Genomic DNA, 13,990 nt, shown 5'->3' with positions numbered 1-13,990 from the left:
GACGGCACTTAACAACAACAACAATTTCACTCAACAAGGTTCATCCATGTTATGAGGTGGCTTGCAGCTTCCTTGTTGTTCTTCAAGGTAGCATAGTATTCCATTGTGTGTATGTACCATAGTTTGTTTATCCATCTAAGAGGGAGTTTTATAGGTATTTTAAAGTTCCTCTATTTAACTTGCATCATTTTAAAGATCCATATTGTTAATTTCAAGGAGGCATGGTAGCACCATGAGTTAGGCATTGAACTGTTAACCTCAAAGTTGCTGATTCAAGCTTACCATCTACTCAATGTAAAAATAATGAAACTTGCCTGCTTGTAAAAATCTAGAGTGTTGGAAACCCTATTATAATCTTTATACTAAGTTTTTGCCACTCATAACTGCTAGCCAATAAATGGATGCATATTTCCTGAAGTTCTACTCTGTTCTATAGTATCACTATGAGTTAGAATCTACTCGATAGTCGTGAGTAGATGTTTATAGTTCATTTCTACCACAGTTTGTGTTAAACATCTCTTTTAATGTAAAATTTTAAAGAGAAATTTAATATAATGAATTTATAAGATTAAATTGGAATGTTTTCCTTTAAATTTTTAATCATATATAACAGGTAATTTTGCCTACAAAATAATTTCATCAGTTTTATAGTATGTAATACTAGTATTTTTGGCATTGGTATTATACCTTATATGACACAATTCTACCTGTGTACAGTGACACAGCTACATAAAAGAATATGAAATATTGCTGTTAGATAAGGAAGTGGGATTTATATTGATTTATTTAGGATTTGGCTGGCTAGTGTCACTAATATTTCAGCTCTGCCAGGGAAACCATACATTGGCTGTTCACTCAGCAGTAAATAGGAAATTGATAATATACTTTGACTTAAATAATCCACAAGCAATGACTCTATCATAGGCTCCTTTCATAATGTTTTTATTGTTATTTATTAAGTGTCAGATCTGGAGCAAAATTGATAATAAATGAAGTATAGATAACCAAGGCCACTGCCCTAACATCTAATATCTAGTTATACAGTATAAGAAGAATGATGGCTGATTCAAATAGAAACTATTGAAATAAATGAGCTTTTGTTTTAAAAAATGAATACAGTTCTTGGCAAATATTAATTTAGAAAGTGCAGTGTTACTAAGTACCTAGAATTGGAATGGACTTTTCTGGTTTATATGGAAATTTGTTTTCCTTTATATGAATATTTTAGTGCAGATGTCTTAAAATATTTAACTTTACTTCATAAAGTGCCATGTCTGACAAGTGGGTATACGCCACAACTGCATGGATAGATTAAATCCAAGTAGGGGTGACAGGAGATTAGAAAAAAAGAAAGACACAAGACACAAAATGAGAATAAGAAAATTTGGGACCAGGTGGGACACAGCACTCTGATGGAGATAGTGTGACATCGTCTTACATTCAGCTCATTTATTACATACACAAATCAAAGGAGAGAGCTGGGGGCAGGGAAAAGATTGCAAAAAAATTTTGGTGTATAGATGCAAGAAGTAAGTGGGACTTTATCAGAAGAATATAGTTGCTAGGGAAACAGAGATGGGGCAGTGAGATGTTTTTGCAGACTTAAACTGAAGGCCATGGCTACATACAATGAAAGACTTTGCAAATTCCTTGTTCCCTGAGGCAGGCTTTACAAGTTCCTTAGGGGCCAGCCTGACCTGGGAGCAGCCAGATTTTCTGGACCACAACTGTTTAGTTGCAATCCTTCAGGTAAACTGCCCCCAAATCTGAGACTTTCAGTTCAAATCACTCCCAACAATAAAGTAACAAGAATATATTAAAGGATCACAAAGTAATTTAGCATAGTCTATTTCTCTAGTTTAGAAATTAATCACATAAAATATATATTTTTCAAAAGTTTAATTCATTTTTTTCAACCTATTGCATATCTAGATCTGACAGTCATCTTGTATCATTTATGGTCAGGATTTAGTGTCAGTAATTGAAACTTATTCAACCTGTATGCTGAGCAAATAATCTGAGAATCTGGGTCATATGATGAAAAACCTGGCATCCGAGTTGAAGGAAGACTCATTAACAACCTGTGATATGCAGATGATACAGCCTTGCTTGCTAAAGGTGAAGAGGACTTAAAATACTTACTGATGAAGATCAAAGATCACAGCCTTTGGTATGGATTGCATCTCAACATAAAGAAAACAAAAATGTTCACCACTGGACCAATAAGCAATATCCTTATCAATGGAGAAAAGACTGAAGCTGTCAAAGACTTCATTTTACTCAGACCAACCATCAACATGCATGGAAACAGCAGTTAAGAAATCAAGCAACATATTGCATTATACAAATTTGTTGCACAAGACCTCTTAAAGTACTGAAGAGCACAGCTATCAGTTTGAGGGCTAAGGTGTGCCTGACCCAGGTCAGGGTATTTTCAAAAATCCCATATGCATATGAAAGTTGGACAGTGAATAAGGATGACCATAGAACAGTTGATGCATTTGAGTTATGGTGTTGGAGGAGAACATTGAAAGTACCATGGGCTGCCAAAAGAACAAACAGATCTGTGTTGGAAGAAGTGCAGCCACAGTACTCCTTAGAAGCCAAGATGACCAATCTTTGTCCTTCATACTTCAGACATATTGTCAGGAGGGACCAGTCCCTGGAGAAAGATATCATGTTTGAAAAAGTGGAGGGTTGGAGTAAAAGAGGAAGACCCCCAACAAGATGGATTGGTACAGTGGCAGCAAAAATGGATTCAGGCATAGCAATGATTGTGAGTTTACCCAGGACCAGACAGTGTTTCATTCTGTTGTTCATAGGATTGCTATGAGTCAGTAATGACGCAATGGCACTCAACAACAAAACAATAAACTCTCATTCAATCAACAATCAAATAATCAAATGTATTGCATTGGGCAAATTTACTACAGAAAACCTCTTTAAAGAGTTGAGCAAATATGTCTGCAGTATATTGAACTATTTTATGTCTCTTCTAGCCATAGTTTTTGTTAACTCCCACCTCCATTTTAATTTTCGTAGCTAAGATAGTTAATCGTGAAATGACATATCAGTCTTGTGTTATAGAAGTACATCCTTTAAAAACTCTAAGATGACATGACTTTTTCCTGATGGGTCTGTATAAACAAAGATAAGGGAATATGCTGATAGATTATATGATTCAGTGCAAGCAACTGCTAAAGGGGCTAATTGTGAAAACTTTTGAACTTTACCACAGGTATAAAATGAGATATCTTTGAAGTAGAAGAGGGGAATATCTCTACACTGAAAGAAGAGTCAGGAAGGTAACATGTCTTTTGGACCCTGAGATCTCTGCATAGTGGATCTCCTCAGCACAGAGATAGAAAGGTGTGATGCCAGAGGAGTGACAGAGAAACTGTAGCTTCAGAACCAAAGGCCAGAACCCAAGAGAGAGTAGTAAGATCCCCAGAATACAGAGTAAATAAAGCTGACTGATTCTGGGCAGAAAGTCTGCTTACACAGCAGTGTGTCTCCACACATTTAATTGGGGGAGCTAAGTTTGATAAACCACAGAGTTAGAGCCAAGTGTCTTCATCATGAGACTTATCGAGGAGTGGTGTGCCCCATGACATTTTTATCAGTAGCTCTAAAACAGTTTTGTAACATTGCCTGGGCAGAGAAAGCTCTGCCTGTGGGTTTGTATGAGGAGACATTGACCTTACTGAAGGAACTGTTCCTTGAGAATTTTCTGATCCTGCATTGAAACCTGTTAATTTCCCTAACAAATCCAATAATTGTAATATGGTGTCTGAGCTCTGTGTACCTGTTCCAATGAATTACTGACCTCAGTTGAATAGAGAGTGCCTTGGGAATAATGATTGGAGAAATTTATTTCTTACAATATCACTCTGAGGACTAAAGTGTGCCTGATCCAAGTCATGGTATTTTCAAACACCTCATATGCATGCAAAAATTGGTCAACAAATAAGGAAGACCAGAGAAGAATTGATGCATTTGAATTAGAATGTTGGTGTAGAATATTGAATTATTCATGAACAGCCAGAAGAATGAGCAAATATGTTTAGGAAAAAATAAAGCCCAATTGCTAGTTAGAAGTAAGGTCAGTGAGATTTTGTCTCTGGTAATTTGGACATGTTATAAGAAGGGTCTAGTCCCTGAAGAAAGATATCATGCTTGAAAAAGTAGAGGGGCAATGAAAAAGAGGAAGATTCTCAATGAGATGGATTCACATAGTGGTTACAACAATGAGCTGAAGAATGACAATTATAATGCAGGATTAGGCTGTGTTTCATTTTGTTATAAATAGAGTTGCTATAAGTCTGAACCAATTTAACAACAACAACAACACATACAATAACTGAGATTATAGCACTTGCCATGATATGGATATAAAACTTATAAAGTCTGGTAAGACCAGGGCATATATATATACATAAGTCACTGCAGGCTTTTAAAAGAAATTTGGACTTAATTTTTACTTTGGTTCCAAATTATTTAAACATGAAATAGCATATCAGTCTTTTGTTAGACGACATTCTTTTAAAAGTCTAAGATGACAGAAGAAATAGAAAAACTAAAGCAAGTGAAGACACACAGCTAAAAGACCATTGAGGGGAGTTAGGTCTTGATAGCGGATAGGGTAGAAGAGCAGTGAAGATCTCTGTCAGCAATAACACAGGATACCGGATGAAGCAGGTTCATGGGACAGTTCCAGAACTCCGAACCACATATATAATAATATTTTAAAAGTTTGAAGGTTTATAACCAGTGGAATTTGTATTGAAAGGAAGAAATCCAGAGCGTTTGAATGCACCAGGCTCAGCAGGCCCAGAGTTGCCATCCTGGATGAGACCAAGTGGGAGAAGGATCAGAGCCACCATGGACTGACACCTGATGGAATGAGACCAAGCGGGAGAAGGATCAGAGCCGTCATGGACTGACACCTGATGGAACCTTGGAGATAAATGTGTGGACATTCTTTTTTTTTTTAAATCTGTTATTTGGTCTCTCCCTGGCTGCGCACCTCCATTCTGGTGCCTACAGGGGATGCCTGAGTGAGTGCACTCTCCCCCACCATAGAGGGTTCTACTATGCATGTGCACAGAGCTCCTAAAATTTTAAAGGAACAATTTCCACTTAAAACCACATGGTAGTGCAAAAAATGGCCGTAGTTAGACCTGAAAGGTTTATTACTTGGAAAAAGGTCAAAACCAGGCATTGAGGACTGGGAGAGACACAGACTGAAAACAAAACAGGCTGAAAATTAAATACTGAGTTATGTCATAATGACCAACAGTGGCAGCTTGAAATTTCTCAGGTGGCCTTGAAGGCAAGAAATTGAAAGAGGATATTTAAGTCATACTTATATTAGGCTACAGGAGTTTTTGTTTGTTTGTTTTTGTCTCCTCTCTCTTTTCTGTAATTATAGACTATAATATCCAATCTGCTTTTTTTGCTGTTACTGTTTTGCTTTTTGTGAACCCCTCTTTACCTTCAGTGGGTTTTGTGTCTCTTTACATTACCCAAGAAGAGAAGCAATTGCTGTCATATAGTCAAGCTACAATCACACCCTATAAAATCCCACTATTCAGGCAAGAACTAATACCAGCTGCCATATGCCAGGTAGGCAGCCATCACCTTTGACAGTTACTCTGAGTCTAGTAACTAGGAGAGTGAAAAAGGAAGCACATCTCCTGATTACATCTATCCGAAGACAATCAGAAAGCATAAAAAACTACCAAAACACATACTCATCTAAGTATTAAGGCCACAGTTAACTACTGAATTTGTCTAAGAAATGGAGGATAATATCAGCACATATCCAGAAACAAGATACAGTGACTGAGACAAATGATCTGCAGGTTGACCTACACTCCTTACTGGAAGGAGGGCAGGCTTTGAAAATGCCTTAGAAAGAATTCAGAAAAACGATGACAAAATGTATCAAAACAGTCTACAATGGAGTTGAGAAAATAAAGAAGAAGTCAGGAAAGGAACAATTAAATACATAGGATAGACCCCAAAAGATAATCACCAAGACATATCATAACCAAGCTCTCCAAAATCAAAGATAAGGAGAAAATCCTTAAAGAAGCTAAGGAAAAGAGGTGTTACATGCAAAGCAAGCAAATCTAATTAAGCTTGGATCTCTCAGCAGAAATGATGCATTCAAGAAGGGAATGGGGAGACATACATAAAAGCCTGAAAGAAAAAGAAACTGCCAACCTAGAATCCTTTACCCAGCAAAGCTGTCAATAAAATGTGATGGTATAATCAAAACATTCCAGGATAAACAGAAGCTAAGGGATTTTTCAAAGCCAACCCTGCGCTATAAAACATCCTAAAGGGAGTTCTATGAACTGAGAACCAACAATAACAGATAACAACCAGAGGTTGACATATGTGGCAGCACCATCTGAAACTCAATCGACAAGTGGAAGAGTCAAGATCAGAACAAAACTATAATAACAAACTTAGAAGATCTGGGAGGTCAGTCTATGATCAAAACAATGTGAAAGAAGGTAAACATGTAGGAACAGAGATTTCAATGTTGAGAAAGTCAGGTAAATTACAGGATAAAATAGACTGTATCAAATGGAGGGAAAAAGTAAAGGAATATAAGGTAGCCTCATAGAAAATTAATACTTCACAACAAAATGAAAATCCAAGAAAACATTAAAGCTATGAGGAAACTGACAAGAAAGAACACAAAAAATTGATGAGGTAATCAAAAAACTCCCAACCAGAAAAAATCCAGGTCCAGATGGCATCACTGGTGAGTTTTACCAAACATTCAGGGAAGAGTTGTCACCAATTCTGCTCAAATTATTCCAGAATATAGAAGTGGATGGAAAACTCTCCCTAATATAACCTATGAAGTAAGTGTAACCCTCATACCAAAACCAGGGAAGGACAACACTAAGAAGGAAAATTATAGACCTATATCCTTATCCCCTCTGTACACAGGGTAAATAGGGATGGGCAATTTAGACATTGTCTACCTTAAATGAGGGGGCAATAAGGGTATGAAGTGACTGGCTTACAGGGTTTCAAGGGGGAGTTTAGTTTAAGAGGGTTTGGCGAAAGAAAGAGTCACCACTGAATAGTTTTCATCTTGTATAGACGGGTCTGGTTAAAAGAGATGGGGATAAGATGATTCAATAGTGAGTAACTGTTACGATGACTAATTGTGATTGTCACAATTGTAAAGGTAAAAGTTGTGTAACAAAAATGGGTGAGTAATTAATCTTACAGTCCAGAAACAAAGCACCCTAGGATCATCAAAGTAGAAGAGCATGGAATGTGAGTCCTTATCCCGAGAAGCAGTGACACCAGAGATGGAAGCAGAGATGGGGGCATGGAGAGAAGTAACAGCTGAGGACTCTAGATTCATGGGAAGAGAGGGACTAAGAGATGGCGGCCATGAGGCAGACTTGCAGAACGTGCCCTGTGGTAGTGTAAATTATTAAATATGCTTGAGTGTTTGGGAAAAAAAAAAAAAAAAGAGCTAAAGTGAAAAGAGAGAAATACCATTAACAGATGGTACAGGGAGAGGATTATAATCATTGTAATGAAACAAGGTTTCAATGTAAAACTGATGATCTGCCCTGTAAACTTTCACTCAATCCACAATAAAATCCCTAAAAAAAAAAAAACCGTTGAGATATTTCAAGATATACATGATTGAAGCAGTGACTAGGGAAGTCATGCTAGGGAGGAAAAAAAGAATGCATGAATGTTTACCTCAAAGTAAGTGAACATGTTTTTAATGCTAACAAGAAATAATATTTATGCATGTGCAATGATTCTGTGTTAAATGTTTTATACATATTACTTTATCTTTCTTTTTGTTGTAGTTGTTTTTACATGCTTTGTGTCACTTCCAACTCACAGTGACCTTCTATAGGGTTTCTAAGGAGCTGCTGATGAGTTTGAACCACTGACCTCTCAAGTCAAACTGACCTTGCAGTTCAGTTCTTATCCCACAGTGCTACACCAAGACTCCCTAGGTTGTTGTTAAGTGCTATCGAGTTGGTTGAAACCCTGTATAGGGTTTCTGAGGAGCAGCTGGTGAGCTTGAACCGCCAATCTTGCAGTTCAAACAGTTTTGCAGTCTAGTGCATTAACCCACAGTGTCACACCAGGACTCCATATGGTAAGTTTTAATTAGACATATTTTACAGCTGAGGAAAGTAAGGCTTCAAGTATCTTGACAAAGATCAGATAGTTAAAAATGGCTGCACCAGCACTAGATGCAGGCCAGTCTGATAAAAAAGTTACTGTTCTTAAATAGTCTCTATGTTGTTTTGATGAAAACAATTCACTGATGGACAAATATATATATATGTATTTGTGGGGTAGAAATGTTGAAGTAAATATTTAGTGATAAGGATGTCTTGTAAATAGCTATGCTATAACAAGTTAAGGAACCACTGGGATCATAAATTTTATGGGTAAATAAGGTAAACCTAGGAAATGTTAACCTTGAGCTCTTTGAGGGACAGATATGACCAAGGTGGAATTAGAAAGAGCTGCATAGGCGGAAATAAAAAGTTTAGAAGCCATTGGCACATAGAAGACACTGAATCTATACAACTAATGACATTATGAGAATAAAAATATTATATCTAAATAAAGCCAATAAAAAGAATTGGAAAACATCAGCCATTACAAGCCAAAGGGCAGAAGATAAGGTAGTTTTAAGAAGGGAAAAATCTGAATACTGAACTACAGAGCTAGGTTAATTAAATTAATCTTCATTAAAAATAAATAATTATTGGATAATGCTTACTACAACCCTATAGTTTGAGGATCCAAGGAAACATAAATGTTTGTTTTTACTGCTAGTTGATCTTTGGCCAGCTCTGACTCTTATTGACCTTCTGTACAACAGAATAAAATGCTGTCCAATCCTGGGCCATCTTCATGATTTGGGTGAGCACAAGTTCTTTGCTGCAGCCACTGTGTATTTTCCCACAACCTAGCAAACTTATATTTCAGTACTATATAAAATAATATTCTGTGACATACAGGGCTTTCATTGGTTAACTTGCAGAAGTGGACTTCTAGACCTATCTTCCTAGACTGTCTAGAATCCAGTGAAACCTGTTCAACATAGGTGACCCTGCTTTTTAAAATGCTAGCATCATAGCGGCATGCAAGTCACCAAAGTTCTACAAACTGACAGATGGGTGGTGTAATTTAAATATAAATATTTCTGATATGCATCAGTGTATTGGATTGAACCTACTAAATTGCCATTATTCAAGTTCAAAACCTGCAAATATTTCTATATCATATGTTGCAACATAATATGCCACCTGTACGTACACACAGGGTCTGGCATGACACTGTAGGATAAGCACTGGACTGCTAACCACAAGGTTGGTGGTTCAAACCAAATAACTGCTCCTTGGAAACTGTATGCAGGGTCACTATGAGTTGCAACCACACTTAACAATAATATACACAAACCTCTGTTTCCTTTAGCTTCATTAACTCCTATCCGATTCATATGTCTTTCATCAAATGTAGCACTTGCTGCCATAATCATATCCTAGGTAAATAACTACATCTGTCTTACCATATATTATTCTAATTATTGTTTTACCATGAGATACATACTTTTGATTTTTACAAACTTGAGAATGCCTCTCAACTACCTTAAGATCTCACATTAGTCATATTTAACATATTATTTGGTCCATCATTTAATGTCTTATTGGACTGACTCCTAGCCTATGTTTACTTGTCTTTATCTTTCTTCATACTCACTAGGAAAAACTCAGACTTTGGTGAAATGTTGTGTCCTGACTCTTTTGATATGGTAGCCTTACAGTTGAAAGAAAACATAGAGAAAAACAAAACCCTACTTATGAGGTCAATAAATCTTATTTTATATTTATACTCACTAATTTCACTTAGACTTTCAGAACTGCCTGGCAAACCTCGCTAATATCCTTTTTCAATATATTCTCCCAGTATCCTAGATGATTATTGTATGTCGTCTTTTTTTTTCTTTGTATCACTATTTTTAGTGGGAAAACTTGTTTCCTGGCTTTTCCTATAAAAACAATAATACAAAAACAAGACAATACCCATTGAGATCAAGTAAATTCCTACTTACAGAATTCCTTTGGTTGTGGTGGTGTTGGTATGCCATGGAGTTGGTTCCGACTCACAGCGACCCTGCATAGGGTTTCCCAAGGCTATAAATCTTCATGAGAGCAGAAAGCCTCATCTTTCTCTCCTGGAATGACAGCAGTTTCAAACTGCTGACTTTGAGGTTAGCAGCTGACTTGTAACCACTATGCTACCATATCTCCTTAGAATTGCTATATAGAAATAGAAATAAAATGTCCACATACTTTAAGCATAGTATTTCCCAACTCCTCTGCATCTTATAGCACACTTCTCTCATTTTACCATAGAGGAACTACTCATTTTCCAACCAAGGCAATCCTTTAGTTTGTACTAAATTCCATCCTTTCTCCCATGCTAAAGAAACAGCTCCACTAATTCTGCCCATATGCAAGCATCATTTTGTAATTGCTAGATCATCCTAACATGCACAAAATATATCGAAAATGTGCTTAATTTAAAAAAAAAATGCCTTTGCTTCATGCTTTCAAAGCTTTACTTAATGTAATTTTCCTTCTTCTAGTTGCTCAAACAAAAAACCATGAAAATCATTCTTGGATATTACTTTCCTCTCAAAATATACATTTTATTTAATCAATTAAGTCTTGTTCTATCTTGAAAATGTCACTGTCTTAGCTACTTGATACTGGAAGATAGGGGTGCTGATTTACAAGATATCTAAAATGAGGAAGCAATTTTGGAAATGGATGAATAGAGGCTGGAAGACTTTAAATGCTTAATAGTAAAAGCTTAGATTGACTTGAAGAGATGGTTGGTGCAATTATGGACACCAAATGCAATTATGATTAGGGCTCAGAGAGTAGAGCGGAAACATCAGCAATAGTACAGACAGTGAAAGCAATGACATAGGAATGGCAGCAGCAGAACCAGGAGACTGGTGAAAGAAGGCATGCAAATAACATGAGTAAAACAATGAATAAAAAGTCTCCTCCTTTCAGCAGGAGACCTCCTGGTGGAGTAGGGTGCCTTTGGACACTTGTTGAAGGAGATAGGCTTGCTGTCCAAGGAGTTAAAGAGTTGAATGCTTTAAGACTGATGCTTACTGGCAGAATGGCATTCCACTGGGTACTTAACTGTAGTATTAAAGATCTTTGTAACGCTTGCCTGAGCAGGGCAGAGGTCTGAGAAGCCAAGGTTCTAAAAATCCAGAGAAAATAGGAAGGAAAAGCTAGAGATAAGAATGGCAAGCAGAGCTGCCTTAGTCTCAAAGAGTAGGTTCCAACCTCTGGACATGAGGGGTCATGGCCTTTGAGCTGTCCAACAGTGGACCACAGCCTTTTAGGTTTAAAAGAGTCAGAATTTCACAAACTCACCTCCAGAGTGTGGGGCTGCTGCTCATGAGTGCTAGAGGCATGGGACTGGATCCCAATGCTGCCAGCCCAAAACTGAAGGGATGGGACTGCCATGTTCAAGGGGAAGAAGAATGGGGTCTACTGGGGCCAAGGGTTGCCACTCAACTGATCTAGAAGAATAAAGCCACTTAAAGCCAAGGGAACAGAGTTGCTATTCTAGTGAGCCTGGAATTCTGAGCTGAAGCCCAAAACTGCTAGACCTCTGCCAAGAAACCAAATAGTAGGGCCAACACAAATAGTTATGATGACAGCGCTTTTGTAGATATCAGGGGTAGAGAATCATTTTTCTGCTAAATTGTATAACATCATTCGTGGGCCATACAAAATTATCAACTCAAAAATTAACCTGCTATATTTGGTCAAACATTAATTAACTCCATAGTGGTTACAGATCCGGCTATTAATCTCCCATTCAGCAGTTTGAAACTACCAGCTCTTCCACAGGAGAAAGATGAGGCTTTCTGTTCCCGTAGAGATTTACAGCCTTGGAAACCCTGTACAGGGTCGCTATGAGTTGGAACTGACTCCCTGGCACATAACAACAACAACAACAACAAATATAAAGACTGGAACTGTGATTGTCTTGGCATGTTTAGACCAAATGATTTTGAGAGACTTGTATTGTCTGTGAGCAAGATGTTCCCTACCTCAAAACAGAAGATTATTTTCAAGCCTTGAAAGTAATGTAAGTTGTTTTGTTAGGTATTTTACTTGCACTGTAGCCTCTGTTGATTATTTTCCTCCAGTTTATTCCATTTGTAATGGAAATGTCCACCAGGTACTTTGGAAGCGGATAATTTATATTCTATATTTAAAGATGAAGAAGAATGTTGCACCAAGATACAATCTGAAATTGAAACTCATTTAAGATTTTTGTGATTACATAATGGATGTAAGTGTGCATCTAGCAAGAACATGAGCTTTTAGGGACCAACAGGTGTAATGTCATGGATTGAATTGTTTTCCAAAAGAAATATGTGTTAACTTGGCTGGGCTATGATTCTCAGTGGTTTGCCAGCTATATGATGGTATAATTTGATGTGATTGGCTCTAATAGGATATAAGGAGATTAGGATGAAATGCCACACTCTTAATAAAGCCATAGAACTTATCTGACATAAGGGGGACTTCCCTGCAGTGTAACCTGCATCACTTTAAATCTTACAATAGATAAAAATTGACAGGAGAAAGCAGAGAGAGGAGGGACCTACTACCACCAAGAAAGAAGAGCCAAGAGTGGCACAAGTACTTTAGACCCAGAATTACTGTGCTGGGAACCTCTTAGATCCAGCAGAAGAATTGATGCCTATAACAGGTAGATTTTCAAGAAATGTCATGCTCATAGACATTGAAAGGAGACTAGGACTTCTCCTAAAGTCAATAGAGAGAGGAAGCCTTCCCTTAGAGTTAGCACTCTAATTTCAGATTTGTAGTCTCTTAAGATGTGGAAAAATCAATCCTTGTTTATTACAACCATGTTGTTCTTAAGTACCGTGGAGTCAGTTCCGACTCATTGTGACCCTGCACAGGGTTTCCATTGCTGTAAATCTCTATGGGAGCAGAACACCTCATCTTTCTCCTGCAGAACTGCTGGTAGATTCGAACTGCTGACCTTGAGGTTAGCAGCCCGATTTGTAACCACTAAGCTACCAGAGCTCCTTATTACAACCATAGACTTGTGGTATTTCTTTTATAGCAGTACTGGAAGACTGAAGCAGTTACCTGTATCAAACCATTCTTCACCTCAAACCCTGTCACAATGAATTTCAATTGTTTACTGTGTATCTCTTGCAAATGATTTCTAGATTTTGCTTTTTAGTCCTACTATCCTGAGAACTGACAAAATAAAAATTTAAATACTTCAACAAACTGACACAGCACTGAAGTTATTCACTCAACTATGCCAGCAAATCTGGAAGACAGCTATCTGGCCAAATGATTTCTAAAATATCAATATTTATTAGCATTCTAAAGACAGGGGACCAAATGGAATGCAGAAATCATCAGAAAATAGCACTATTATCACAGGCAAGCAAAATTTTGCTGAAGAAAATTTAAAAATGCCTGCAAATATATATTGAGACGGAACTGCAAGAGGTTCAAACTGGTTTCAGACAAGGACACTGAATGAGGGAAATTGTTGCTGACATCAGATGGATCATGTTAGAAAGCAAACAATATCAAAAAGACATTACTACACTTTATTAACTATTTAAAGGCTTTCAATTGTGTGAATCATGGCAAGCTATGGACAACGTGACAAGAATGAGTATTCCAGAACACTTCATTGTATTCAGCAGGAACCTGTACATAGACCAAGAGGCAGTTATTTGAATATAACCAGGTGATAAAGAATAGTTTACAATCAGGAAAGGTGTGTGCCAGGGTTGTATTCTTTCAACTAACTTGTCCAATCTGATAAAATAATCCAAGAAGCTGAATTACATGAACAACAATGTGGCATCAGGATTGGA

General features: G+C 37.2%; 1 pseudogene; it reads right to left on the bottom strand.

Annotated features, from left to right (window-relative positions):
* LOC102826773 overlaps positions 1 to 11,570 on the bottom strand; it is a 122,355-nt pseudogene extending 110,785 nt beyond the window's left edge.
* Between the last annotated feature and the right edge of the window lie 2,420 nt (positions 11,571 to 13,990).

The sequence above is a fragment of the Chrysochloris asiatica genome, unplaced genomic scaffold (assembly GCF_000296735.1).
Source record: "Chrysochloris asiatica unplaced genomic scaffold, ChrAsi1.0 scaffold00095, whole genome shotgun sequence".
NCBI lineage: Eukaryota > Metazoa > Chordata > Mammalia > Afrosoricida > Chrysochloridae > Chrysochloris > Chrysochloris asiatica.
Note: the sequence above shows the minus strand (reverse complement) of the source record. Positions and strands in the feature narration are given on the sequence as shown.